Source organism: Sus scrofa, chromosome 13 (assembly GCF_054392235.1).
Source record: "Sus scrofa isolate SSC_HxYL_T2T_F1_AM1 chromosome 13, Sscrofa_HxYL_maternal_Yorkshire_Landrace_v2.0, whole genome shotgun sequence".
Lineage (NCBI taxonomy): Eukaryota > Metazoa > Chordata > Mammalia > Artiodactyla > Suidae > Sus > Sus scrofa.
Window position 1 is genome coordinate 43,915,628 of NC_139395.1, and position 26,801 is coordinate 43,942,428.

General features: G+C 43.4%; 1 protein-coding gene across 4 annotated transcripts in view; it reads right to left on the reverse strand.

Moving 5' to 3' along the window:
* XCR1 (X-C motif chemokine receptor 1) overlaps positions 1–26,801 on the reverse strand; it is an 83,449-nt gene that overhangs the window by 6,634 nt on the left and 50,014 nt on the right. For 2 of the 4 annotated variants that reach the window (XM_084987168.1, NM_001001622.1), the window contains one exon: positions 20,615–20,833. The gene's annotated coding sequence lies outside the window, so the exon portion shown is untranslated. Of the gene's footprint in view, positions 1–2,556; positions 3,066–7,674; positions 8,799–20,614; positions 20,834–26,801 lie in introns of those variants that run through there. The other 2 variants (XM_005669459.4, XM_084987169.1) reach the window with 2 other exon arrangements.

The following is a 26,801-nucleotide window of genomic DNA, read 5'->3' on the forward strand; positions in this document are numbered from 1 at the left end:
AGTCTGATCAACACATTCTGCTTTTTTTTTTTTTTTTCCCCTGTCTTTTTAGGGCTGCTCCTATGACATATGGAAGTTCCCAGGCTAGGGGTCAAATCGGAGCTGCAGCTGCTGGCCACAGCCACAGCAACAGGGATGCGTTAACCCACTGAGTGAGTCCAGGGATCGAACCTGCATCCTCATGGATACTAGTCAGGTTTATTACCGCTGAGCCACCATGGGAACTCCAAACTGCTCTGCTTTTAATTTCATCCTACAGATTTTTTGACATTTAGAAATTGGGTATTTACATTTTAAAGAAGACCTTGTCTGACTCAGTACAACAGCCCTTAAAGATCAATGATGTATGCCAGGCACTATGATAGAGGCTGGATTCTAGCGTATAAGCACGAGGGATAAATAGTCTCTATATACAAGAAGTTCTAGTTTAGATTAAACCAGAAATTATACCAATCTCTGGGATTTCCTGTGGTGTGACAAGTAAGAAGAGGAGATATTTTGGGATTGGGGCTTTGTAAGTACCCTTTATATCATACAAAGCCAAAACTGGTTGTATGAAAAAAAATTTTTTTAAAGGTACTAAAACTCTGGTTAGATTGACAACAAATAAAAAGGGAAAACAAACTGTCATTAGCAGATATGATAGAGTGGTTATTGCTATAGATCTTACGGATGTTATAAGAGTAACAAAGAAATATTATGATAGACTTTATGTTAACAAATTCCACAACTTGATGAAAGGGACAGGTTTCTTTAAAAATTTAACCTACCAAAACTGACATGAAATGACATGACAAATACGAAAAATCCTACCATTATTATAGAACCTTAGTTAACTATAAAAAACTGTCCCACAAAGGAAACACCAGGAGTTTCCACTGTGGTTCAGTGGGTTAAGAACCTGACACAGTGTCCATGAGGATGTAGGTTTGATCCCTGGCCTCACTCAGTGGGTTAAGGATTCAGCAATGCCACAAGCTGCAGCATAGGTCACAGATGAAGCTTGGATCTGGTGTTGCCATGACTGTGATGCAGACTGCAGCTGTAGCTCTGATTTGGCCCCAGCCCAGGATCTTCCATATGCCACAAGTGTGGCTGTAAAAAGGAAAAAAAAAAAAAAGGAAGAAAAATAATCTGAATGCAGCAGCCTAGGTTGTTACAGAGGTGCAGGTTCAATCCCTGGCCTGGTGCAATGTGTTAAAGGATCTGGCATTGCTGCAGGTGCAGCTAAGATTCAGTTCCTGGCCTGGGAACTTCCACATGCCCTGGGTGCAGCCATTGAAAAAAAAAGGAAGAAAGAAAAACTCTAGAACTAGATTTTTCTAGTGCATTCTGTCAAACATTTAAGGAAGAAATAACACCAATCTTATACAAACTACCTAAAACACAAGATGGAATAATTTCCAAATTGTTTTATGAGCCCAGCATAACCCTGATATCAAAACCAGAAAAAAACATTACAATAAACGAAAACTACAGACCAATATCCCTGGTGAACACGTAAGATTCTTAATCAAACATTAGCAAATTAAATCCAGCAATACATTTTAAAAGGATAATACATCATGATGAAGCAGTGTTTATCCCAGAAGCATGATGTTGGTTTCATATTTGAAAATCAATTTACGTGACCATATTAAGACACAAACTATACGATCCTTTTCAACAAACACCGAAAAGCATTTGACAAAACTCAACACTCATTCATGATATAAACTCTCAGCAAAATAGAAATAAAAGTGGTATCAGTCACCTATTAATAAAATCTCCAATTTTTTTTTGGTTATTGATGCATTTACTCAAATTTCAGAGGTGCTCCCGGTCGGCACCTGCTAGACCTTGAGCGCAGAAAGGAGAGTGGTACCCAACCCCAAACCTCTCCTAGTTACATCCTCAGGATTTGGTTCTTTTTACCCATCATTGCTCTCCCACACCATCCCTGAGGCCCTCTTCAATTCTAAGAGAGCAACTCCAGCTTTCTGGTTTACAGTATAATTTGGTTTGAGAAACACAGCTCTAAATTATCCAACCACTATTAATAACAACATTGTACATAATAAAGTTCTTTTGGTTGTTGTGGGTTTTTTTTGTCTTTTTAGGGCTGCACCCACAGCATACGGAGGTTCCCAGGCTAGGGGTCAAATCCAGCCTACACCACAGCCACAGCAACGCCAGATCTGAGCTGTGTCTGCAACCTACACCACAGCTCATGGCAACGCTGGATCCTTAACCCACTGAGCGAGGCCAGAGATCGAACCTGAGTCCCCATGGATGCTAGTCAGATTCATTAACCACTGAGCCATGGCGGGAACTCCCATAATAAAGTTTTATGACAACAACAACAAAAAAGCACAAGGAAACGCAAAGCGTTATATATGACCATTGTACTCAAAGCTCAGTCCACAGCTTTTAGCAATGCAGGCCCAGGGAATCCTGGAGGGAGCGCTCAGGAATCTGCATTATTTATTAGCCCTCCACATGGTTCTAATACTACCTGGGGTTTAAGAATTTCTGATTAAGGCTATTAAAAGTAGAAAAGTTTGTAAAGGAACTCACCTATAATTGCACCTCTTTACATGCGTCTTGAGGAAGAAATGGTGCTTCTTTGTTTCGCATTTTGCTCAAAGAAACTGAAACACCTCCCCTGCCCAGTAGGCTAGAGGAAGGTGGGGGAAGACTAATGTGTGGCCTCAGAAGGAGATGGGAAGTCTTCCTGATCCTTCTTCTTCCACCTCTGAGCCTTCTGGCTTGATCCGCTCCCATCCCCCCACCCCCCATGCTACTCAAGAACTTATGTAGAGCCTGGCTACATCACTTGTCACAGTGAGGAGAGCTCTGGTCACCCAGCCTGTCTCCACAGGAAGCTGGGGTCAACAACTTAGGGGTCATCTGAACCCTGGGATCCTCCAAGGATAGATGCAGGTACTTTTGAGTTGGAAGCGATCTTAAAAGACAATGTATTTTTAAGTTACCTTTTATCAAAAACTACATTTAGTTAATGTACCAGTTATGCATGATGATGATGATGATGATGATGATGATATTTTAAATTGAAATAATTCATGTAACATAAAATTTATCATTTTAAAGTGTAGAATTCAATAGTTTTTAGCATATGCACAATGTTGTACATCATTATTACTGTCCCATCAGAACATTTCCGTCACCCCCACAAAGAAATCCTATACTTGTTTGCCAGCAGCCAATGGCACTCTCTACCCTGCTCCATCTCCTGGCAACCACTAATCTACTTTCTGTCTCTATGGTTTTGCCTATTCTGGACATTCCATGTAAGTAGAATCATAGAATATATGACCTTTTGTGTCTGGCTACTTTCACTTAGAAAATATTTTGATGCACCATTATAGCATGTACCATTACTTTATTTCTTCTTATGGTTGAATAGTATTCCATTGTATGGATAAAACAATTTCATTCGTCCAGTTACCAACTGAGGGATATTTGGGTTATTCTCACTTTTTGGTTGTGATGGATAAAGCTGCTCTGAACATTCACATATGTTTTTGTGTGGATATATATTTTCATTCCTCTTGAGTATTTACCTAGGTGTGGAACTGCTGAATTGTTTAGTAACCCTGCGTTTAGCTTTTTGAGGAGCTGCTCAACTGCCTTTCACAGAGCTGCACCATTTAAGTTTTCCACCGGTAATGTATAAGCCTCCAATTTTGTTGATTTTCCATTAAAGAAAATGACATGAAAGTCTTTCCAAGCCTACCTTATTCTTCTAACAGCTAGAAAGTGTTCCACTGCATTATGGTGCAGTGGATGCATTGCCCTATCAATGGACATCCAGTGTGTTTTCAATTTTTAAAATTATCACGATGCTGCAGGGAGCATTAATTTACATATACCTTTAATGTACCAGTGTTGATATTTATGTAGGATGGATTTCTAGAAGTGGTGGATTTCTGGGTCATAGGGAATGTGAATTTTACATTTTGGTTAAGTATTGACAGACTGCCCTTTAAAATTCTTGTATTTATTTTCATTTCCACAATAGTGTATGAGAGTTGCCATGTCCATGCACTTCATCAAAACCAGGTGTTATTAACTTAAACATTTCTGATCATCTTAAAAGGATACTTGTAGTACCATGTTATGTTGATTCAAATGTTATGTTACTTTGAGTTAGGAATTTTCTTTAAAGATTTATCATCCAGGGAGTTCCTGTCGTGGCGCAGTGGTTAACGAATCTGACTAGGAACCATGAGGCTGCGGGTTCAGTCCCTGCCCTTGATCAGTGGGTTAACCATCCGGCGTTGCCGTGACCTGTGGTGTAGGTCACAGACGTGGCTCGGTAGGTCACAGACGTGGCTCGGATCCCGCGTTGCTGTGGCTCTGGCGTAGGCTGGTGGCTACGGCTCTGATTGGACCCCTAGCCTGGGAACCTCCATATGCCGCGAGAGTGGCCCAAGAAATAGCAAAAAAAAAAAAAAAGATTTATCATCCAATTGCTGTGTGTGTACATGTGTGTGCAACTGCTTGTTGCCAAAATGGGTAACTCCTGGAGTTCCCGTGGTGGTACAGTGGAAATGAATCCAACTGGGAACCATGAGGTTGCAGGTTGGATCCCTGGCCTCGCTCAGTGGGTTAAGGATCCAGTGTTGCTGTGAACTGTTGGTGTAGGTCGCAGAGGCTGCTCGGATCCCACGTGGCTGTGGCTGTGGTGTAGGCCAGCAGCTGTAGCTCAGATTATGTCCTAGCCTGGGAACCTCCATATACTATGGGTGCAGTCCTAAAAAAAAAAAAGCAAAAAAAAAACAAAAAACAAAACCCAAATGGGTAACTATTGAGAGGAACTCATACAGCAAGTATTTAACAGATGTTTGTTCTCCAAATATAAAGATACAACTTGAAACCAATGTTTTCACATTTCCTCATATTTGGTTTCATAGTAAAAAAAAAAAAAAATCATGCTCCTGTCTTTAAACAGAAAGTTCTAAAACACTGGTCAGGCTGGACAAAAAATGGGATTGAGATCTAGTAGCCTCATCTGGGCATAGAGGTCATAGATGTTCAGTTTTGGGTAAAGCAGGATGTGGACAGAGGCCTGGTTATCCCAGTTAGGGTATGGACCCATCTGTGGGGAAGTAGGATTCAGGGCAGAGACCAGCGCCAGAGGTCTTTGGCATCAGCATTAGGGTGGGGCTCTTGACGGGAATGAATTGCTGTTAATACAGGAACTGGTGACTCTAGATCCCCGGGGTCTCATGATGGTCCAGCAAGATGAATGGTTCTGTTTGAGCCTCAGCCCTAAGCACATGAGAAGAGCAGAGGTAGAGGCACATGAAAGGTCCTGCAGCTTTGGGAGCCCTCATAGATAGCATCCTGGCTTCACTGGGAAGTACATGCATAGGGCACGGGAGGAAGAAGGCTGGCAGCAGCCAGAAAGCCCGTCCATCTCTCTGTTGGGACATCCAGCTTCCAGCTGGGGTGGCTCCAGCAATGGGAGAGACTAGACTGAGTGTCTGATCTGAGCAGAGATAGGCTGGAGCTCGAGCATACCAGCTTGCGTTTTTAGTGATTTTGCAAGCTGGATGCTGTCACACGGATAGTCTGAAATCAACCATGTTGGATGTATTTACATCTCAGAACTTGGCAATCACTGAAGATCAGGCCTTTTCCCTCTGGAAAGCTGGTTGTTACCAGCACATCACTGGATGGAAAGTTATCATTTTCTTAGAACTGCTCCTGAGATAAAGTCCCAAATTCCTGCCCTGGCTGGTGTAGGGGTAACATTCAGGATGCCAGGAAAGGCCAGAAGGCCCTCTCAAAAGGGTGACTGAAAACAGTGTAAGAAAGGGACTTTTACAAAGGTGTGGGCAGGGTCTAGGGAACACAAGCAGTGACTGTGAAGTGTTCCTGGGCAGCAAGAGTGGGCAGCTGCTTCTGAGCCCAGGCTGAAGGCACAGGAGAGAGAGAGCCAAGATCCTGTGAGACCTCAGGACCCTAGGAGAGGATGGCTGGACCCAGACAGGATTTTGGCAGAGAAAGGGTTTGCTTCCACCCCTTGCTCAGCAGGGAGGGAGCCAGAGGAATAAATATGTCAGCCTCTTTCTCTTCCCCTCTGCACCCAGTTCCTGCTGGTGATTTCCACTGGAAGCAGGGAGGCAAGGGAGACTGCTGATGCAGCCCATGCAGGGAAGCCTCAGAGGCACAGGTGGGTGGGGAAGGTGGAAGGTGGGCCTGGAGGGACAGATGTCAGATACATAGTTTAGAGCCTGGATGCTCCCTCTCTGCCCAGCTCATTTAACGCACGCTCCCCTTGTCCACTGCACTCAGTGGCCACTACTTCCTGCCCTTCCCCCGAGCACATCACTCTTCCTCCTTGGCTTAAACTTCACCCTCCTGAAAGGTCAGGCTTTTGTCAACTTGTCATTCTTCAAAGCAATTCTGTTTATGCTTATTACACTTATTGTTTTAATCCAAAGATGATCCATTTAACAATTAAAATACCAGCAGCCAACATTTACTGACACTTCCCACATGCCAGGCACTGGGGAACTGTTTGTTAGATTGTATTCTAGACTATACTCTCCATGACGGCAAGGACAATGTCTCTGTCTTAGTCATTGCTCTCTCTCTCTCTCTTTCTCTCTCTCCAGTGCCTGGAACAGAGCCTGGAACATGCTAGGAGCTTGGCAAACATGTATGGAGTAAAAATCCCCACAATGAGAGTGGCAAATGGTTCCCAGCTCTTTTGCAGGATGGGAGATTAAATATGGCTTTAAACATTTCACTCCTCCTTCCATTGAGAGATGAAGTCTAATTCTAGTCTCCTTGAATGTGGGCTGGTCTTTTTTTTTTTTTTTATCTTTTTGTCTTTTGAGGGCTGCACCCGTGGCATATGGAGGTTCCCAAGCTAGGGATCTAATTGGAGCTGTAGCCACTGGCCTACACCAGAGTCACAGCAATGCCAGATCCGAGCTGCATCTGGGACCTATACCACAGCTCACAGTAACGCTGGATCCTTAACCCACTGAGTGAGGCCAGGGATCGAAGCCACAACCTCATGGTTCCTAGTCAGATTCTTTTCCACTGTGCCATGATAGGAACTCCTGGGCTGGTCTTGATGACTTGCTTGACCCAAAGAATGTGTTAGAAGTGAGATTCTGGGACATCTAGGTCATATGAAACATAATAGCTTTCAGCCAGGCCCCTAACACTCTCACTGGGAGCCCTGAGCCACAATTTATGAAGTCCAACTCCATGAGGCTGCCATGCTGGTGAGGCTGCATGGAGAGTGGCTGGTAGTTCCAGCTGAACCCAGCTCTCCAGCCTTCTCTGCTGGGCCCAGACCTGTAAGGGAAGCTGCCTTGCGGTGGCCCATTTGCCAGCTCAGTGGCATCAAGGGACCTCCACTGATGCCACATGAAAAAGAATTACCCAGCTGGGAGTGGCTCAAGCTTCTCAGTCACAAAATTATGAGCTATAATAAAATGGTTCTTATTTGAGGCAGGGGTCTTTTATTACATAGCAATAATATAATTTTTCAGGGGTATTTTATTATATAGCAATAGTCAGAACTCATCATATTGTTTAGGGGGAAATCCCTAGACCGATTTTCCATCCCACCTTCACCCATCCCATACTCCCAGGTGCCTCTTGATGAATGTCCCCACCAAGAATCTTGCTAACTCTCCAGCAACTTACCTTTGATGTGGCATTTACAGCGATGTTGACTCGATTTAGCTTCCATTTGAACATGGCTGGGAAATCCCCCAGGGGCAGGCCTGGCTGCTCTGCAGTAAAGACAGCTGAGTTGTTCTGGGCCAACTGCCAAGTCTTCCCATGGCCCTCTTCGACCTTTTATGAGGCTCCTTCCTTGGAAGACTGCTCTGCCCACCTGGCCCTGCACAGGCCTGGTTGGCTGATGTTCACACTGAGGTGGAGAAATACATGCACCGGCCGGGGGTGCCCTTGCTTCCACCACTGCCTGCTGCCCAGCTGGTCCTGTCCTGGGTAGAACAAATCCTGCTGGCATCACCAGGATTTGTCTGTGGGAGCTTCCGAGGCCTGCACAGGTTGCAGTTGGAGGACTAAACCCAGGGGTGTGCTCTGGGAGGTTCTGGATGGAGCCTTTTGGATACTTCTGGTAGCACCAGACTCAAGAGCCATTTGAGAAGCTTGAGGCCCCTGGACTTTCTCCGAGACCTCTGGAACCAGCTGTGTGTGGATGTCTCTGGGGCCTGGGGCTTTGCCAGCTCATCCTGAGCGCCAAGGTCTCCTTCTTCTCACTCCCTCTGGTGTTCCTCAAGCAACACCAGCATGGTAGTGGTGGTGGTGACGGCATTCTTGGCAGAGGCAGCAAGAGCTTGGAGAAGAGTGAGTACAGCATGTGCTTGTGATGCAGGGAGACAGGAGCATCAGGGCCAGAACTCACAGAGCCTCAGACACTCCTGGATGCTCCTGCACTATGTGGGAGTCATGATGAATGCAGCTTCGCTGGTCCTGCCCGGACCCAGAGCAACAAGCCCTTCTGGTGAGGTCCAGGCTTCTGCGTTTATGATAGGGGTCTGGGTGGTTCAGAAGGAAGCCAGGTAGTATAGATATCAACACCACGGGCTCTTGGGATAGGATGCAGGGGTTCAAAATTAGACTCCAGGATTCCGTGCCCATGTAATCTTGATGCCTTGGTTTTCCCATATGGATTGCAGATAATTATAGCAGACAAAGTCTTAGAAAAAGTGAATGAGTTAGGTACTAAGGCCAGTGCCCAGTGAGCTGAAATAGCTGCAAGCTCCAGCTACCCTGCTGACGGTAGTAGATGCAGGAAGCTGTGTGGGGTCAGATCTCAATTAATGTTGAATGGAGCACAAGAGCAAAACACATTCAGTCATACCATTGGCACAGTGATGCCATGAACATTAATTTTTACAACAAGCTCTAGCATTATTCTGGATGCTGGTAGTTCAAAAAGGAATAAATCGTTCCCTGCCCTTAAGATGTGCACAGGTTCAAGATGTGGAAATGGGCAGTTTGGATGCAAGTGTGGTAAGAGCAGTGTGAGGCTCTGAGCATACCAGGCTTGGAGAGGCAAGGAAGGCTTCCTAGGGGTGGTGACATCAAAGGGAGAGCTGAAGGATGAGTAGGAGTTATGCAGGGAAAGGGCGTTGAATGCCAGGTGTGGGGGAACACTTATGCAGGAGCATACACTCTGGGCCACCCAGTGATTCAGAATGAGAGAAGTGTGTGGTTGACTGCCAGGGTTTGAGGCTGGAAAGATGAGCAGCATCAGTTGGTTGGGTTGAGTTAGATTGCCTGATGCCTGCAGGTCTGACTAGCTCATCGCACGCACTGCATGTCCTTATCACAAACGCCACTTGAGTGTCACTTAATTACACTCCTCCTAGATTAGTCAGTTAGCACCCTGCTTTGGTGCTTAGAGTATGAAAAGTCATAGAGGTTCAAATCTCTGCCCAGGAAAACGTGGTCACTCTCAAGTGGAGGAGTGTCAAATAATTTGGCGTCTACATTGCAAAACCACTAGATAGAAATTCAGAGAAAAGTTCTTGAAGGAGAGGACAACACGGGCTAAGTCTTAAAAGGTGAGTAGGAGTGAACAGAGAGCGAGAAGAGGAAGAAGGAAGTGGCATTTGGGGACCAGCAAATGTCAACACCAGGAGATAAGAAGCCTCGGAGCTGGTTCAAAGGTCTCTTATTTATGGCTCAAGGGGAAACGTGTGCTGGGAGGGGCAGTGGAAAGTGAGCAGGAGAGGGAGGTAAAGTCCCTTGGATGCTATGCTCAGGAGTCTGAAATTCATCCTGAATGGAGAACTAGGGAAGAATTTTAAGCAGAGGAATAAGGTGTTCAGTGGATTCAGTAGGATGCTTTCAGCTCTAAGTGACAGAGCACAGGACCGAAGAGGTTTAAGTGGTAGAAGCTCTTTAATTTTCCATAGGGAGGTAATGCAAGGGTTGGTAAAGCAAGTCAGCAAGGTCATCAAGAACCAAGGTCCCTTCTATTGCACTAGCCTTGGTGTATCTGTAATATTATTCCTCATGACTGCAAGATGGCTGCTATGGCACCAAACGTCATGGCTTTGTACAGCATCCAGAGCAGAAAATAAGGAGGCATATGTCTAAACAAGTGGATTTCACTGGGAGCAATTTTGTGATGTCTGGGGGGGGGGGGAATTTCTGGTTATCACAGCTCATGGGAGTGACTGATATCTAGCAGGTAGAAGCCAGGGATGCAGACAAACAGGACAAACTCCTATGAAAGAAAATTACTAATACAGCAATGGTGCCAAGGTTGAGAAACCCTGGTCTAAACTGACTGGGTGCTCTAGCTTATACAGGGAGGTAAAGCTGCCTCCCTCACTGGAACTTTGGTACTAAGAGCCCAAAGGTTCAATTTTATGGCTTAGCTGCTGAGGGATCTGAGGCATTGCCGGATATGTCACTGTATTGTAGAACTACAACCATATTAAGTTCTAGATAGACTGAAATGTAAGAAATGAAATAAAAAAAACTGGACAACAGAAATAGCTATCAGATGGATAGGGAACAGCTTTAAAAATGTACTTATATATTTTCATATATTGAATATAAACATAAATAAGATTTGTTTATGGTTCTCTGTGTATGCCATTTGAGAAGGGTATTATTATATGCCAGATACTGAATTGGTCTGCAGGACATATCTCTCTTTCTTCTTGATACATCTTTAATTCCTGGAATGTCTAGTCCATTGTTGTCTTAAGTGTAGTATCTTTTTTTCCTTCCAGTTTTATAAAGCAGAATTAGTTGGGGTGACCCTGTCGTGCTAGGGGCAGTGATGGTGGGAAGGGGGGAAGAGGTTAACTTAGAGGGCAGGTGGTGTTGCCAAAATACAAGAAATTCATTTTGTCTACTGTCAACTCGGAACCTGAAATGTCTCTGATATTTCCGCTAGAGGTTTCTGGTTGGCCTAATTTTTTTCTTTAGAGATGCAATTCTGACTTGAAAGTTTTTTTTCTTCTTAAACAGCTTCCTTTTCCTGGTTTTTTTGTTTTGTTTTGTTTTGTTTTGTTTTTGTTTTTTGTTTGTTTACCATGGTATCTGCCATTAGCCTTGTTTTTCAAAAATGAGAATTTGTGCTCTGCTAGTTAGGTATAGGTAGAAGTATGCTATGTGTATGTTTGTGTGGTTGTGTGCTCTTGTGTGTGTGTGTGTTCACATAGATTTCCAAGTCAACCCAAGTTGGCTGACAAAGTGCTGGGCTCCTTCAGTGATAAAGATGTGGGTCTCCTTCCAAGCCACCCTCACTATGAAAATCAACAGCTTAAAAGAATACAATAAATACAGTAAACCTACTTACTGTGCCTAAAAATCTTCCATAAGTGGGTTACTGGAAAATAAAGAGCACCCTTTTCAATAATCCAAGGGTCAAAGAAGTCTCAAAGGGAATTAAAAAAAAAAATTGAATGGGATAAAAATGAAATTGCAACATCAAACTTTGTGGGACACAGTTAAAGCAGCTCCATGAGGGAAATTTTTAGCACTAAATGCTTACATTAGAAAAGTCAGAAAGAGAAATACCATATGATTTCACTTACATCTGGAATCTAATATGGCACAAATGAACCTTTCCACAGAAAAGAAAATCATGGACTTGGAGAACAGACTTACGGTTGCCAAGAGGGAGTGGGAGGGAGTGGGAAGGACTGGGAATTTGGGGTTAATAGATGCAAACTATTGCCTTTGGAATGGATAAACAATGGGATCCTGTTATATAGCACTGGGAACTATGTCTGGTCACTTGTGATGGAGCATGATAATGTGAGAAAAAAAGAATGTATACATGTATGTGTGACTGGGTCACCTTGCTGTGCAATAGAAAATTGAAAGAACACTGTAAATCAGCTATAATGGAAAAAATAAAAATCATTATAAAATATTAAAAAAGAGAAATTGTCTCTCACATGAATAATCTAAGTGCCTATGTTAAGAACTTAGAAAAAGTGAAGCAAAATAAACTCAAAATAAATGGGAGGAAAAAATAAAGATAAAAGAATTGATAAAACTGCAAACATAAAAACAACGGAGAAATGAACAATGAATTGATCTTTCCTTTGTTCCTTGAAAAGATCAATAAAAGTGATGCACCTGTAGGAAGACTAACAAAAAAAGAGAAAGACTCAAATTACTAATATCAGAAATGAAACAGAGGATATCACTACAGATCCTGCAGACATCAAAGATAATAATCAAATTGTATGAACAACTCTATAGCTTAGATGAAGTAGACTAACTCCTCAATAAATACAGATTTCCAACACTCATCCAATATGAAATAAATAACTTGAATAGCCCTGTAATCATTAAGGAAATCAAAGTCATAATTTAAAAACTACTGACAAAGAAATCTCCAGGCCCAGATAATTTGACTGGAGGATTCTTTCAAATGTTAAAAGAAGAATTAACACCCATTCTACACAATCCTTTCCAGAAAACAGAAGAGGGAATACAACAAACTTCATCTTGTGAGTCCAATATTACCCTGATACCAAAACTAGATAAAGATAGCACCAAAAAACTAAACCAAAACAAAATGTAGTATAACTACAGACCAATATCCTTCATAAACGTAAATGAAAAAAAAAATCTTTAATGAATACTAGTATATAGAATGTGGGGTTTATTTCAGGGATATGAGGCTGGTTTACTCCTCAAAGTCACACTATGTAGGCTAAAGAAGAAAAACCACATGATCATATCAATCAGTACAGGAAAAGCATTTGACAAAATTCAACTCCCATTCATGATAAAACTCTCAGAAAACAAACAAACAAACAAACAGGGATGGGGCAATGTCCTCAACTTGATAAAAAAAAAAAAAAAAACCTATTAAAAAACAGCAGAATAATGTGAAAGACAATGTTTTCCCAAAAGATTGGGAGCAAGGCAAGGGTGTCTGTATTAACCACTCTTGTTCAACATAGTACTAGGAGCTTTGGACAGTGCAATAAGGCAGGAGGAAATAAAAGGCATACAGATTGGAAAGGAAGAAATAAAACTGTCCCTGTCTGCAGATGACATAATGATCTACATAGAAAGTGCCAAATAATATCCAAAACCAAAACAAAACTGAAACAATTCCAGGGATAATAAGTGAGTCTGGTAAAAACTGTAAGATACAAGATCAATATTGTACTTCTATATACTAACAATAAACACATGGAAAGCAAAATTAAAGTACAATATTACTTACAATCTCTCAAAAAAGAAATACTTGTGCATGAATCACCAACAGGTACAAAACATGTATACTAAAAAGTATAAAATATTGATAAAATAAATTTTAAAAGATCTAAATAAATGGAGAAACATTCATGGCTTGGAAGAGTCATCATAGTAAAAATGCCCATTCTCTCTCAAATGATATATGATTATAATGCAATTTCTGGCAAAATCCCACAAGATTTTTTGGTAAGCAGAAACAGGCTTATTCTAAAATTTATATAAAAAGCACAGGAATTACAATAATGAAAACATTTTGAAAAAGAAGAAAGACATTCAAGTCATCACTCTGTTTCACGACTTATTATGCAGCTATAGTAATTAAGACTGTAGGGAGTGGGATGGACTGGGAATTTGGGGTTAATAGATGCAAACTATTGCCTTTGGAATGGATAAGCAATGAGATCCTGCTGTGTAGCACTTGGAACTGTATCTAGTCACTTATGATGGAGCATGATAATGTGAGAAAAAGGAATGTACATGTGTATGTGTGACTGGGTACCTTGCTGTACGGTAGAAAATTGACAGAATATTGTAAATCAGCTATAATGGAAAAAATACAAAAAAAACCCACTGTATATTAAAAAAAAATAAAAAGACTATAGCACTAGCAGAGGGGTGGGCATGAAGATCAATGATAGAGAATGGAAAACCCAGAGTTAGCCCCCATGAGTATAGCCATCTGATTTGCGACAAATGTGCAAAAGCAATTCACTGGAGGAAGGATAGACTTTTCAACAAATGGTGTTGGAGCAACTGGATATTCATAGGCCAAAAAAAAAAAAAAAAAGAAAAAAAAAAAAGAACCTCGACTTAAATTTAAAATTTTGAATGTTATACAAAAACTAACTCAAAATATATCATGGATATAAATGTATAGGTAAAATTATCAACACTTTTAGAAGAAAACATAGGAGAAAATTTGGGGGAACCTAAAGCTTGGTGATGACTTCTTAGATATAACATCAAAAGTCTAAATAAAAGACAGATAAATGAGACTTAATCAAAATGAAAAACTTTTGCTTTGCAAATGACTCTGTTAAGATAAACTGCAGACTAAGAGAAAGCATGTGCAAACCACATATCAGACAAAGGACCCATGTCTAGAAATAAATACAGAATCCTCAAAAGTCAGCAATAAAAAAGCAATCAATTCTGTTAAAAATGGGCAAAGAACTAGGAGAGTCACTTCATTAAAGAATGACTGCAAATAGGCACATGAAAAGATACTCAACCTCACTAGCTGTGAGGGAAATATAAATTAAGACTATGATGAGATATTACCACATACCTAATAGAAAAGCTAAAATAGGGAGTTCCCGTCATGGCTCAGTGGAAATGAATCTAACTATCCTTGAGGACGCAGGTTTGATCCCTGGCCTCACTCAGTGGGTTAAGGATCCGGTGTTGCTGTGGCTGTGGCGTAGGCTGGCAGCTACAGCTCTGACTGGACCCCTAGCCTGGGAACCTGCATATGCCATGGGTGTGGCTCTGAACACACACACACACACACACACACACACACACACACACACACAAGAAAGAAAGAAAGAAAAAAGAAAAAGAAAGACTAAAATAAAAAATGGTGGCCGTGCCAAATTCTGGCAAGGATATAGAGAAACAATCTCTTACACGTTGCTCTTGGAAATGCGAAATGACATAGACACTCTGGAAAAGAATATCAGTCTCTTTAAAAACTGAACACACACCATATGATCCAGCAGTGACACTTTTAGGAATTTATCCTAGAGAAGTAAAAACTTATATTCTCACAAAAATCAATACATAATTGTTTAAAGAAGATTAACTCTTAATAGCCCCCAAATGGAAACAACCAAAATGTCCCATGATGGGTGAATGGCTAAATTCCATACCATGGGATACTACCCAGGAATAAAAAGGAGCAAGCTTTTGGTATATGCAACAAGTCACGTAGATCTCAGGGGTTTTAGGACTAGTAAAAAAAATCAAAATCTCAAAAGGTCACATACTGAGCAATTTCATTTACATAATGCTCTTGAAATGACAAAAACCATAGAGATAGAAAGCAGATCAGTGGTTGCCAGGGGTTAGGTGGGGATGGATGTTGGGGGAGGTATGACTTTAAAGGGTAGCAGGAGGGACACCTTTGTGATGAGGGAACAATTCTGTATCTTGACTGAGGTGGTGGTTACAGGAATCTACATATGTGGTAAAACAGAACAGAACGATACACACGCATTGTACCCATGTCCAAATCCTGGTTTTGATATTGCACTGTAGTTAAGGAAGATGTAACCACTGGAGGAAAATTGGGTGGGATTTCTCCATACTATTTTTACAACTTCCGGCTAATCTATAATTATTTCAAAGTTAAATAAATTTTAAAAAGCTACTATCCTACTATTCAGCTCAAAAATCTTCAACAATTATCCATGGCTCACAGCCATGGTTTTACAAATTTAGGTACACAAGTATTGTTTATGTTGTATTAAACATGCAGATCCCCAAGTTCCTGCTGTGGCACAGTGGGTTAATGATGCGGCATTGTCTCCGTGGTGGTGAGCGTTTGATCCCTGGCCTGGCACAGTGAGTTGAAGATCCGGCATTGCTGCAGCTGTGGTGTAGGTCGTAGCTGCAGCTAAGACTCAATCCCTGCCCCAGGAATTTCCATATGCTACAAGTGCAGACAAAAAAGAAAAAAAGAAGAACATGCAGATCCCCAGGCCTCAGCCCCAGAAATTGTGATGCAGTAGGTAGGGGGAAAGACTGGGTTCTGCTCAGCAGGTGACTAAGCTGCAGAAAGCGTCTTCAGATGACACTGTAAGAAACTCAGACTCTGTCTCTGGCCTTGAGCTCTTAGTTTACAATTAAAACTCTGCTCTACAACAAAAACATCTGTTCACTGGATCCAGGATTGGGGTAAGGCAATCAAAGTGTCTGGACCAGTGATGGTTATACCAGTGTACACTTGTAGAAATGCCCACTTAACATGGGTGCATTTTATTGTATATGAATGATACTTCAGTGAAGCTGATTAAAGAAACAAAGCAGAGAAACAACCAAAATCCCCAACTTTCTCACAAACATTGGAACCCTATGCTTCAGGGGAAAGCCATCTCTTCCTGATGGGCTATGGGTATAAATGGTGGAGTAGGAAGAGCTCTGGTGAGGGGGTCTCAATGTTTGGATTCTCTTCCTGGTTCTAATAAGAACTGGCTGGACGACCCACGGCTTAGTCACTAAGCCCTCTGAGTCTCATATGCTGTAAGTACTTACTTCCCAGGGCTGGTGGGAGCAGCAGATACACTGAAATACACAAAGTCACCTAGTGAAGAGCTACACATCCATGGAATTTTTACCAGTTCTTAGACGGAAACTGCCCTGTGCATAGCCCTTTCAGTTCAAGCCTGGAACAGCTCTAGGCCTATGAGATTTCAACAGCTATCACGTATATGCAAATTAAAGCTGTCAGACATCATTTCTGCCCATGTATTTGGCAAAAATTAGAAAGTCATAACATTACAGGCTGATGAGAATGGGGAAAGTGAGGACCCTGGAGGCAAGGCTGGTGGGAATGGGAACTGGCATAGCATTTGAAGGACAACCTGGAAGAAGGTAAGGCTGCAAATACCCGCTGACCCAGCAGGTCCACCCTTGGGTTCTTTATCCAGAGATATTCTGCACAGGCCATAAGAGACAGGTGAGAAGATGCTCATTGCATCTTGTTTTGATGGCAGAGATTGGGACAACCTAGGTGTCTGTCGCTAGGGAATGGATACATAAAATGTTGGCAGATGCATACACAGTAAGACAAAGAAGCAATCAGAAAAGGATTTACTAGAGCCGCACAGCTGTAGCTCAAAAACATCATGTTGAATTTTAAAAAGTGTTCCAAGTGATATTTATGGCATAATGTTATTTATGGAAACTGACCTCGTAGAATTGAATAGATTAGATGAGATATTGGTCAGTGATTGCCACTTAGTAGTGGCTCAACACATGACAGCTATTATTTTGAAAAAAGAAAAAGCAGGAGATCACTGAATTCATCAGCGTCAAAATTAAAACATAGGAGTTCCTGTCGTGGCTCAGTGGTTAACGAATCTGACTAGGAACCACGAGGTTGCGGGTTCGATCCCTGGCCTTGCTTAGTGGGTTAAGGATCCAGCATTGCCATGAGCTGTGGTGTGGGTTGCAGACGCGTTGCTGTGGCTGTGGTGTAGGCCGGTGGCTGCAGCTCCGATTCGACCCCTAGCCTGGAAACCTCCATATGCCGGGGGAGCGGCCCAAGAAATGGCAAAAAAGACCAAAAAATAAAATAAAATAAAACATAGAACTGTGAAACCTGATAAGTTTCCCCAGGAAGGAGTGAAACAAAGAGTTAGATGTCCATGGTCCTGAATGTCCCCACTAGGTCAGGAAGCCAGCTTTCTTGACAGTTTCAGTTTGAAGATGCTAGAGAAATGTGTTGTTGGCCACTGCCCTCTGTTGAAACAATGTTGTCACTTCTGAGTTGAGAATTCTGACTTGTCATGACACAGTATTTGAACTTCGACTGACTCACTGGGGAAGAGGCAGCCCCCCTGTGTGAACACTCACAGAACATGTTGCCCCTCTAAATGAATCCCTCTAATCATTATAGCTAATACAACACTTAATTTTCTTATGTCTATTCTCAGCACTTGAGTATGTTATTTTGAAAAATGAATCAATCCTCATACAAACACAACTCATCACAGTGCAAACGGAAGAGGCAGGTACTATTGCACTGATGCGAGAACAGAGGCAAAAGGAGGTAAGTAATCTGTCCAAAGTCACACAGCCAGAAAGCAATGAAGCTGGCTCCAGGGTCTGTATTCCAACCAGCTCTGTTAGTATGACTCTTGAATGCCTCTGGTTCCTTTGATCTGGTCATGACAAGTGTTCTACAGCCTGCATTTTGTCCAAATATTTTCTTCCCATTTAAAACACCCTTAGGTCTGTGCCCCATGCCTTGTATGTTCCTCCCGTTCACAGCAAAATTCCTGGAAAGAATAGTCCACACTCACTCTCTTCCCAGAAGCAAGGGAGTCTGCCATCAACAATTCTCACTTTCAAATTCCTCAGGAGTCTGCACTTGACCTGCTTCTTTGATTTGTAGGTGCTCTCTCCAAGTGCCCTCAGGATACATATAATGCTGACATTCTACATGATTACTGAATCAAGGAAATGGACTTTTGAGTTTTGTCCACCAGGGGGAGGTCTTCTCTAAACGCCTGATTCCTCCTCCCTCTCGGCAGGTCAGGTACACCACTCTAGCTGTCAAGTACTGCAAACGTGGCTGGTTCTAACTGATATGTACTTAAATACAAATTACACACCAGATATTGAAGATTTAGCACAAAAGGGAGAATGTGAAATATCTTATTAATAAATTAACAAACTGATTGCATGCTGAAATGATAATATCTAGATTAAGTAAAAGATACTATTAAAATCATTTTTACTTGTTTATTGTTAGATTTTTGAAAATGTGGTGCTACAACATTTAAAATTGCATGTGTGGCTTACTTCATATTCCTATTGGACAGTACAGGTGTAGAGCCTCCCTCCCAATGGCAAACTCTTAAGCTCGTCTGCAGAAAGCTTGGGCTCCAAGGAATCCAGTTTGAAAACCATTCACTTGACTCCATTCATGAAGACACTGAAGCCCATGTGGGCTGACAACTTTTCCATGTGGGCTGACAACTTTATCAAGAAATATTACCAGGGAATTCCCATTGTGGCTCAGCAGTTAATGAACCTGACTGGTATCAGTGAGGATGCAGGTTTGATCCCTGTCCTTGCTCAGTGGGTTAAGGGTCCTGTGTTGCCATGAGCTGTGGTGTAGGTTGCAGACACGGCTCAGATCCCAAGGTGCTATGGCCTTGGTGTAGGTCGGTGGCTACAGGTCTGACTGGACCCCTAGCCTGGGGTCCATATGTTATTGGTGTGGCCCTAAAAAGACCAAAAAAAAAAAAAAAAAAAAAAAGAAAGAAAGAAAGAAAGAAAAGGAAAAGGAAATGTTACCACGTGAGGCCTCTTCCTTGTTTGCTTTGGCGGGTCTCCTGCTCAGTCTCTCTTACATCCACTGCCACCCTAGGAACAATTTTCTGTTCTCTGCTGGGAAGTCCAGCCCTGCTTTAGGCTTTGGGCTGCACCCTTCCTGCTGTGGATAGGCTGGCATGTCCCTGGAGACAAAAGCAGTGACTATGGAGCCCTTCTCAACCTTTTATCTTCAACTACCCTCTAGACTTGGTCAATTCCAGTGCCATGTAGGGATTCCAGCTCTTGCTGGAATAAGTCCAACCCAGCTGGAAGGATGAGAAAACAGAGCCAGCCAGACTTGCCACTTGTTGACCCCGTGACCACCATACTGTCACTACAGAGAGCTCATGTTGCCCACAGGCCCTGCTAGCAGAAGCGGGGGACCAGCGATCACATGGCCAGTGAGTCACATGGGAACTGAGTCAGTGGGGTGACTTCTCTGAAGTGGATGCATGAATCAGCAGTGGGGAAGCTGGGAGGCACAGCCAGACCCCGTGTTGCAGGCAAGGATCTTAGCACAAGCCCTGACACCACAAATCTTCCCCACCACAGCCCCTCGGAAATGCAGCATCATGGGTCAGCTGTAGTTTCCTTTGCAGTAGGGGTTGAGACCCTTCACATGTGTGAGCCTGCATGGGTGTGGGTCTGTTCAAATAAGAAGTGTTGCTGGCTTGTGCCTCCTCTTCATGAGGGTGCCACGAAAGTGAGAGAAGACTCTTAGCTTCCCTCCCTATTCTGGATTCCTGGTCAAGGGGCCATGTGGGTCGAGGCTGTGAGTGTGGCCACAGTTGTCTAGGCAGATGCTGCACTGTGCCTGCAACCTCATCTTTGCCTCTTCTGACCCCAAATTAGAGAACTACTGAATCATGGGACTATAAGAGAACCTGTGCTGTGTGGATCAGCAGTCACAAGATGAGGGCTCTCTTCCCAGTCAGTCACAGCTCCAGCTGTGCGATTTGGGGCTAGTCACCATATGTGTCTGAGGCTCACTTGTATAACGGGTATATTATTTATCTACCATACCTTTAAAAAATTCCTTCAAGGAGTTTCCCTGTGGTGCAGTGGGTTAAAGATCCGGTTTGTCTCTATGGCGTTGCTGCTTTGAGTCCTGGCCCAGTGCAGCAGTTTAAGGATCTGGCATTGCCATAGCTGTGGCGTAGGTTGCAGGTGTGGCTCAGATTTGATCCCGGGCCTGGAAACATCCATATGCCACAGTATGGCCGAAAAAGGAAAAAAAAAATTCCTTCAAAACCTAGTAGATTAAACAATGATTATTATCTCACACAATGTTTGTGGGGTCAGAACTTTGGAGGCAACTCACCTGGATGGTTTTGGCCCATGTCCTTTCATGGGATGAGAACAAGATGTCCATGGGGCTGCAGTCATCTGAAGGCTTGACTGGGGTTGGAAGATCTGCTTCCAAGCCAGCTGTGTTCACATGGCTGCTGGCAGGAGGCCCTGGTTCCTGGTCATGCGAGTCTCTCCATGAAGCCTGAGGGTCCTCCTGACATGGTTGCTGCCTTCTCCCAGGGTAAGCCATCTAAGAGACCAAGACAGAAGCCACAGTATCTTTTATGATCTAACCTCTGAAGAAAAGCACTATCATTTCTACACTATCTTACTTGTTATCCAGGTCAACCCTACTCAGCGATGTCAGTACCAGGTGGTACCAACCACTGGGAGCCGTCATGAAGACTGGCTACCATCTTAGTAGTAATAAGTAGCATCAGTAATATCTACCATGTCCATCCCACTAAGACGTCATGAGGTTTTGTTGGCATATCCACTGCAAGAAAAACCATTAACCAGAGGATGCATCTGATAAGGTCAAGGCAGCAGCTGCTAAAAACAGCTCTAAAAGGGGTTGCTGTGGACTGAGACCATTCCAGGAAGCTCCACGGAGGGCCAACACTGAGACATAGTAGCTCAGAGGCCTCTAGCCTCTTTGCTGTCCCCCTATGAAGGTGTAATGTGGAGACAATTAGGAAAGTGCCTGGCAATGTGCCCATTTCATGTGTACTCACTGAGGGAAATTTGCTCAGCCATGACTGCTTTTCTAAGGGAAGCAGGTGAGTCACTGGCTCGGGAATTCCAAGAAGGGATTTTGGGCCAAAGATGGCAGTTGAATGGAGCCCTAATCCTTTGTTCTGACATTCAAATGTATTAATTTGCTTTTCACAAACTCCAACAGGCTATATAAATGTGAAGGTCCACTGTTATTTACCTCCTGGCAAGATGCCCACAGATCATGCCTCAAGGAATCTCTCCACAGACTCCTTAAAGAGTTGGAAAAAGGAATTTAGATATCTTCAATGCTTGCAGCTATCAAAAACAACCTCTCAAAGCTGACTCTAAATCTTTCCTTGTTCATTTATGCCCACTCTTCTCTAAGGTTATTCTGATCACCACTGTTGCATAAAAAAAATCTCTCTGAAACACAGAGGTATAGAATGGCAACACCTGCTTTTATTTTGCTCATGATGTTCTGGGTTAGGAATTCTGGAAATGCTCATTGGGGCCTTTCACCTGTGGGATTTCTCATGGGGTTGTGGTACAATGTCAGCTGAGGCTTCAATCATCTGACAGTCAGCCCAGGATGGATGTCCATGATGGCGCACACTTGGGGCTGGTGGTCAGTGCTAACTGTGGAGTGGAAGCTCAGCTGGGTTGTTGACATGAGTGCCTACACCTGGCCTCTCTGGAATAGTAGTCTCAGAATGGCTGGATTTCTTATACTGTGTTCAGTCCTGCTACTAGCATTGTGAGAGAACCAAGCAGACTATGCATAGCCTTTTGGGAAGCCTCTCAGTGTCATTTCTCCCAAAGCTTATTAGTTATAAGTTATTATGAGTATAAGCAAATCATCAAGCAGGCATAGATTCAAAGGGATGAGAATCGAACTTCGGATGGCAGAGTGCAAGGGTCCACTTAGATAGGCCTGTGGGATGGGAGCAATTGCTGTGGCCATCTCTAGAAAATGGAATTTTCTATAAAGGACCAGAACTGTTTCCCATACTTGAAGCCCGGTATTTTGAGTAGTCTTTGAGCATCTCATTTCATAGTCAAAGACTATTGTGGAGTTCTCTTATGATACAGTAGGATAAGGATCCGGCATTGTTACTGAAGCAGCTTTGGGTCACTGCTGTGGTGCAGCTTCAGTCTCTGGCCCAGGAACTTCCACATGCCATAGGTATGGCCAAATAAAAGACTTTTCAAAGCGGAATAGAATCTGACAGATTCTCTAGCTTAATCAATTTAAGATGAGAAAAACTGAGGCCTCAAGAGCTGAAGTGGCTTGCCCCAGATCACGCAGCATGTCAGAAGAACAACAGCACTAAGAATCTGGCCTGCTGCCTGCTTGTGCCTTCTTGCCCTTGGTGGGCTCTGGAGGTTGCTTATTGGCATTGTTCCCCCTTCCTTCTTTATAACAGAAGGATGATTTTGTTCAGGGAGCCACCCTGTCTGCATGGCTTATTTGCCCTGAAGGAGCTGACCCTGTGGTTGTTCTGTCCACACCCAAGGTCAGCATGGCCAGATCTGTTTTGCTGCCTGCAGATGAAGCCACCATTCTGAGAGAGGCAGAGTAAAGAAAGTCACCAGCAAACGGAATGTGAGCCACTGGATCAGGGCAGTCGCAGGCCTGATCTGTTGAATGTCCCATGAGTCCGCAATCTCCTTATTGTTTGGCTACTTCCAGTTCAGTTTACACTTATTTGTAGCTGGATACATCCTAATTAAAAGATTTTCTATTTATGGGATTGATCTTGACCTTAGGAAAGGGCATGGAGGGAGATTTAGCTCACCACTCCAAGCCCAACCTTTGGACATGGCCAGTGTGGCCCTGACCTGAACTTGGCTTCTGATACTGGGATTTTTTTTTTTCCATTCTCTACTTAATCTCTATCTGACAGTGGTCAAGGCCCCTTAGAACCAGTCCTGGCTGATGGACTGGTCTTCCTCCTGCACCTACCACTGGACAAGTGAAGCCTGTCCCTCCCGTAATTCTTTTTCTGTCTTCTCGAGGCAGTTTCTTTATAGATGTTCCTAGTGGACACCTTGGGGGGAAATGCTTGGTTTGAGAGGTACAACATCCCGGATTTTTACCTGCAACTCTACACCTTTACAGAATAAGAATCTGTCATGTTTCTCAGTGCACAAGGCACATTTGTATGCCATTTATGTTTTATCATATTTTTTCCCCTTTTGGTTAGGGAGTGAGGTCACATGGAGATTTTTAAAGCAAAACAAGTAGTCCTTGCTTCCAAGAAGTTTTTAAATGAAGTAACAGGCGTGTATAAATAAATATACAGAAAATCCATTTATATCAGTTCCCATTAAGATTTGTTTAGCTTTGTCTGAATTCTGTTTTCATCCTTAACACCTCTTTGTGGTCCCAAGTGATTGCACTTGAAAATGTGGCCTGCTTGCTAACAAATTGTCTTTCTTTGGGCTGAATTCATTATGGAACTTGTTCTTATGGTAACCTGGAGTGAGGTTACAGGTGACTTTCAACTCATATAACTAATGGCGGCTGTTGATATTAACCAAAAGGAACATCAGGGTTATACATGACTAAACAGACTTAGGTCTGTTCCAACGCCAGGGAGTAGGAGGTATGTGTGCCTTAATACACAGTGGAGAATTGGCTAAAGATTTCATTTGAGGAGTAGGAGTGGACCAGGGGAAGTTAACCTTATAAGTATGGGTCTAGCAAGTCCCTCAAAATCTTCTTTGGGGCTATGGCTACATCTCTCCTCTTCCCTGGCCTTGGCCTACAACACTCAGCCCCACTTCTCCATCGTCCTTCAGAAAACCTCCTCCTTCCTTCTACAGAAAGTCTGGGAGCAGCTCCAGGTCAGGCTGGAAGCTCCCTTATCTACCTTTGAAAAGCGAGCTTTTCAAAGACCCTTTCTCCACCAAGAAATTTTCATGCCAGTAGCTACAAAGATGTTTTTTTCTCCATCGTCTTCGCAAGTACCTTGAAAATGCTGACCCATGAAAAAGAAAGGATGATGATTCAAAGTTGTTGATGCAGAGTGAGGTATCTATCAAAAGTTCTAATCTCATTGCACTTCCTAGTAGCAGTTCCGGGGTGTTGCTGGAATGGAAGGATGGCCGTTAGCTTGGCCCCGTTCCCAGTCTCTGCAGCCTCCCTCTTTCTGCAGCCAACATCACCTTCAGCCCCCTTCGGCCAGGTCTCTAAGGAGGCTACAGCCCAGATCCTGAGGTTCACATACATGGAGGCCCCCTGTGTGCTCTGGCTCTAGGCCTACTCCAGTTCTGGCTACCAGATCTTTGCCTCATTTCTTGGGTCTTCTCCTTTCTCCCAGATGGAGCCTGCCTATCCAGTCCCACTCTGAATGAGCCCTGCCTGGTACCCAACAGTCTTCCACCTCTTTGGGGGTTGGATTCCTGCTAGGACTCCAGCCCAGTTTGGACCTTGAAACCTTACGGATGACATAGCTTTCTGAGGAAGACTGATGAGTCCCTGGACTTGAAAGGGCGAGTCCTACTTCCCAGTTTGGTTATGAATAACCATGATGTTTCTTTCGGTTAATATCAACAACAGGCGCCATTCGTGACAAGAGTCCAGGGCTGGCTCTTCCTCACAGCCTCACTCCAGGATCCAATAAAAGGAATTTTCAGGATGAATTCTTTCCCCAAACAGACATTATTACCAAATAGACACAAGTCACACCACCTCCTGTGAGCTTCAGAGTACTCCAACAAAATCGTGCATGAAAGGAAGTTTCACTTGGGACAAATGCGACAAATACTCTGGTAGTAGGACTGGCAAGCCATCTCGTCAGACTCAGATTGGCCCACATTCTCCAGAATCTGCAGCTGGGCCAACAGCAACATTCCTAACAGGGAAGGAGAAAAGATGCACCAGAATCCAATATCCCGTTCGTATATACATTTGTGGAATTTCTCCATGCTCCCAGTGAAAAGCCCATTTCTTCATTCATTATGCTAATTAACAAAACCTCTAGTATTCATCAGAGATAAAGACAGTTGAGGCACTTGTGGGAGCAACTCTGGGCTTTGGCTTCCTTCTGATTAAATACTAATTATCACCCTGGAGTTTCCCTGATTAGGACAGCTAGCCTCCTCTAGGGTATAGATTAAAAGAGATTGAATCCCATTAGATGACGCTATCAGAGCTGAAGTCTTTTGAAGAAAACTATAGATGTCATAGTACCAGGGCTCCTCAGGCTCTATGATAACAGTATTAAAGCAGTATTTCTTTGGCTTACAAAATGTTATTCCATTGTTTTCAGCCCCTTGCAATAGCTCAGCACAGCCCCCTCTTCATTCCTTTCCACTTGGAGCTCCCTTTGCAGTGGGTTTGCTGTTTGAAATGCTACAACAGCACACCCCACTTTGGGGACAAGCTTCTCCTTCCCCACTACAGCCATCCTGTGACTGTGGGGATGAGCTCGTGACCTGCCTGGGCCAATCATAGTAGGCTCATCCTCCTGGCCACAGTGACTGGCTAGGAATGGGCAAGGGGCCTGCAAAGCCAATTAAGAGTTGGTGACAACACTCTCTCAAACTGCCGGCAGGCATGGCTTTGGCCTTGTGGGGACATCTGAATTACAGGAATGGATCCAACATGCAGAGATAATCAGATACATGGGTTGTTATGGACTGGATATTTGTATTCCCCCCCATCAAATTCATATGTTGAAATCCTGATCGCCAAGGTGGTAATATTAGGAGTCAGGAATTGGGAGGTAATTAGGTTTGGATGAAGTCAGGAGGGTAGGGCTCCCATGATGAGATGAGTGCACTTATTCAGAGAAAGACACCAGAGTTCACACTCTCTCTCCCCACCTGCACTCCTACAAAGAAGAGACCAGTGGATACGGTGAGATGGTGGTGTCTGCAGGCCAGTTAGTGGGAACTAATATGCCAGTGCCTTGATCTTGGACTTCCCAGCCTCCAGAGCTGGAAGAAGAAAATGCCTGCTAATTAAACCACCCAGTCCATGATAATTTGTTATAGCAGCCTGAGCTAACATGTAGGTGGAGAGAGAGGAAGTCCTGAAAAAAGTCAAATCTCTAAACCTAGTTGTTCCTGGATCCAGCTCTGCACTCTGTGCCACTTGGCTGTACAGCCCACAGATACCTTTTCTGGTTCAAGCGAGCTCGAGTTAGGTTTCTGATAACTTTATCCACTATCAACAGTCAGTAGCTGCTTTATAGGATTACTTTACCTTCCTTGCCAAAGCCCTGTGCTGCCTCTGGGGCCTCTGGTGCTCGCTGCTAAGGACCGCAATCACCCACTCTGTCCTTCCAATGCTACCCAGCCCTAACCTGAGGACCATCTAGGCCAGAATGGAGACTCTCAGTATTGTGGTGGAGTTGGCTTGTGGCCAGCAGGTCTGGAAGACACCCACTCTTGGGGGGGGGGGTTGCAGGATGTCTGCACATCTAAGCTCGGCTACAACTTGCTCATGCATATTCTAGATCAGTTAAGGCACGTTAAGTGATTTTGGATTCTTA